Genomic DNA, 3605 nt, shown 5'->3' with positions numbered 1-3605 from the left:
GCTTGTGTGACTCTGTAATTCTGATAAATTCTGAGGTCTTGGGGGTTAGAACTTTGAAGTATAGATTTTGGAGACACCATTTGGTATACAACCTAAATCATGTAAATATTAGGCGCTTATTTTGAGCCTGGTATGCCTATGATCTCAGTGTTTGGGTGGTACAAGCAGGAAGGTTATGAGTCTGTTGTTATCCTCAGCTAGAAGGAGAGAGTTAGGAGGCAGCCTGAGCTATCTGACACACTACCTCAAAAAGGCAAAAATACCTTTGTGTGTGAGATAAAATGGAGTGGGAAGTTGTCCTGAGGCCACCACAGAGTAAACGTGTTTTCCAGGGTGCAAACAGGAACAAGTGTGGGTAAAGGTGCGCTGTGGAGGGTGCCTGGCTTCTGACCGACCGGTTAGCCTCTGCCTAAGGATCAGTGTCAAGAGTAGCACCATCCAAAGTTAGGACATCCCGGACACACACATATGCTTGGACAAGCAGTCTTTGCGCAATGTTGTTTCTGACTTTTGTGATGGTTCTTGGAATCAGGCATCCATGCTTGATTGCCTCCTTCTCCAAAACTATCCAGAGTTCATATTTCTTCCTCCTCCTCCTCCTCCCCCCCTCCATTGCCATTCTATGCAAGTGACCTCACATTGACTTTAAAGACTCTCCTAGACCATGCTCAGAGCAATTCTCTTTCAGTTACTGCACCTGCACGTCTGAGGACTTTCAAAGAATCTCTGGTTAAGTAAACAGATTCTTGTTTTGTTTTGTTTTTCTCCTCTCTTTTTGCCTTTAAACAAAACATCAATCCCTAAATTCTAAGATTCACTGGAGACTTCATTAACCTAAGAAAATTCCAAGATGGCAATACAGTGAGTGTGGGAGCCTTTGCCAGAAGCTGGGTTTGAGCTGGTCGTGGTGGTGCACACCTTTAATCCTAGCACTGGATCCTGCCTGGAGGCAGAGGCCAGCCTGGTCTACAAAGTGAGTTCCAGGGTAGCCAGGGCTACACAGAGAGACCCTGTCTCAAAAACAAAACAAAACAAAAACAAAAACAAAAAACAAACAAACAAAAAACCAACAGCAAACAAACAAAACCCCAGAAGCTGGGTTCTTCTGTTGCAGGCCCAGGCTCCCAGCCTAGCCCTGGGACATGTAGAAAAGACTTCTTTCAACTAACAGACACCTTGAGGTAAGGCAGATGAAATCTTGGAATTCCCAGACCTGGGGACAGCCCTGGGGGAGAGATTTCAAGATATTTTTTTCCCCAGAAGGAAAACATCAGCTTGTCCTTCTACATCACAACTACAGCGCGTCTACCTACCCCCAGCCCAGAAATGAGCCCGGCAAGCCTTTGTGTTCCAGCCCGCAGTGGGTGCTTTTGTGTAGCCCTGCAGGAAGTAGCGGTTGCTAGGCACCGTCCTCCTGGCTTTTGTTTTGCCGATCCCTGAGCGGGTTGGAGGGAATTCCGCTGCTGTAAAGGGTGAGAGAATGGCAGAGTTCTCAGACTCGAGCCGCAGCCGGAACCGGGATGGACTTAGGGAGAACTGTTGCAGGAGTGAGGGAGGGGTGGGGCGTTTGTGACTGTCATTACTGGAGAGGTAACAGTTAATCCTCTTGTACACTGGGTCAGAGGGGAGCATGGCAGATCCTCAGAAGATTCGATTTTGCCTTGTGGAAATTACAGATGCTCCCAGCTGCCTCTGTCACTCTGGGGCTGCAGGAAAAAAAAAATGGAGACTGGATTTCATCCTCCATCAGTGCCAGTACCTACACAAATACCCCGGCCCTCACTCTCCTCTGCAAAGGTCCGAAAATCGCTGAAGGAAGATACCAGACTCAGATAGTATACAAAGACAAAGAGCGTTTATTCTTAAGAAACAACCGGGGTGGGGGTGGGTTCAACCATTCTCCGGAACGACAGGCCTTCATATAGGGAACCAGGGAACTCTCTAGAAGGATTAGGTAATCTCTAATGGGATTGGTAGGGGCCAAAGCGGTGACAGTAGCATTGAGTAACTTTGATTGGCTACTATGTTCTTGTATATTTAGAGAGTAGGTTAGGTAATCTAAAACTTCATTGTTGGGTGCTAGGGGTTGGCTTCTGATTGGCTTGTGCCAGGTGGTCAGTGGTCTGCATTCCTATGCCATGACCGGTTAACTACAGGATGAGATAGGGCTACACAGCCACACAGATGGCCCATCCTGAGATAAGATATTTCCCCATTCTTGCGGTTATCCCCAGGCTGTTCTCTGGGACAGGGTTTTATGACCATGTTTCTGGATTTTATGGTCTGTTCCTGGAGCTGGTATCTTATGGCCTTCTTTTCAGAATGAGGCCTGGTTCTTAAATGGAGACAAATGGGGTTTATGCTGCCTGCCCTTCTACCTCCAAATTCGTTGTTTTATTCTTTGGTAAGTTATTTTCCCTTTGATGAAATGAGACAATTCAAGCCAATAGGTTTATTGAGAAGCACCTGGGAATGTTGAGGGTGGGTTGGGTTACTGGTCCCAAGGAACAAGGCAGGGGGGGTGGGGGGTGGAGAAAAAGAGGAAGAACTTATGGGGAGAAGAAAGGAGGGAAAAAGGAAGAGGAGAAGGGCAGGGGAGGGGAGGGGAGGAAAGAGAAGAAGAGAAGAGGAGAGGGGAGGGGAGAAGGGAAGGGAAGGGAAAAGGGAGAAGGGAGGGAGAAGGGAGAAGGGAAGGGAAGGGAAGGGGAAAGGGAGAAGGGGGAAGGGGAGAAGAGAAGGGGAGGGGAGGGAAGGGAAGGGAGACCAAAATGTCTGGATTATATAGGGAAGAGCTTTTGGTGGAGATGGAGCCCAGCCCCTGCGCTGGAAAGTTCAGGGTAGAAGGCCCAGGGGCTGATGAGAGAGCCTGATAGCCAACTCAGCTTTGGTATGTAAAATATGCACTTGAGCCATTTGTTAGGGTCTCCTCCTGCCAGGGATTTTACTGAGGTTCAATCCTTGCTGCTCCACTCCTAAAAGAGGTACAGGAACTGCTCACCCAATGGCCCTCTCTTGGTTTTTTTTTTTTTTTTTTTCTCCTCACTTCTTTAACCCCTACCCATAAATTAAGTGACTCTCTTCTGTTGCCGCACATTCCAGGAACCGCGGGACTGGTTGGTAAGCTTCCTCTGAGGACCACTGCTAAGCAACAAGCCCGAGGACCACTGCTAAGCAACAAGCCCTCAGGTCAGATCATTCCTGGTCAGGTCACTCTTCAAACAGGATCAGTTCTCCCAGTAACAGGAACCCAGAGCGGTAGTTAGCGTCCCCCAACTTCATTTCTGCTGCTGTGTAAGATACATCAACCAGAAGCAACCTGGTGGAGAAATGTGAATTGTTTCAGTTTTCCATTCCAGGTCATTATCCGTCACTGTAGTGCAGTCAAGACAGGAAGTTCAAACTGCCGGTCACAGCATATCCACAGTTAATGTGGATAATGATAGATAAATATGGAAAGAGGGAAGCCAGGGATAAGGTCTGCATAGCTAAAGACCACCTGATTTTTATTTTTACTTATTTATTTATTTACATCCCAAACACTGCCCCCCTCCTGGTCCTCTCTTCCTTTTCTCCTCTGAGAGGGTAAACACCCTCCACCCCATATT

General features: G+C 47.6%; 1 long non-coding RNA gene across 1 annotated transcript; it reads left to right on the top strand.

Moving 5' to 3' along the window:
• The first annotated feature begins 1427 nt into the window (after positions 1-1427).
• Positions 1428-3400, top strand: LOC147002584 (uncharacterized). Its single transcript, XR_015048521.1, has 3 exons — positions 1428-1472; positions 2322-2404; positions 3100-3400. It is a non-coding gene; the product is annotated as an uncharacterized LOC147002584 (long non-coding RNA).
• Positions 3401-3605: the final 205 nt, after the last annotated feature.

The sequence above is a fragment of the Mus caroli genome, unplaced genomic scaffold (assembly GCF_978045245.1).
Source record: "Mus caroli unplaced genomic scaffold, Mus_caroli_1 scaffold_9, whole genome shotgun sequence".
Lineage (NCBI taxonomy): Eukaryota > Metazoa > Chordata > Mammalia > Rodentia > Muridae > Mus > Mus caroli.
Note: the sequence above shows the minus strand (reverse complement) of the source record. Positions and strands in the feature narration are given on the sequence as shown.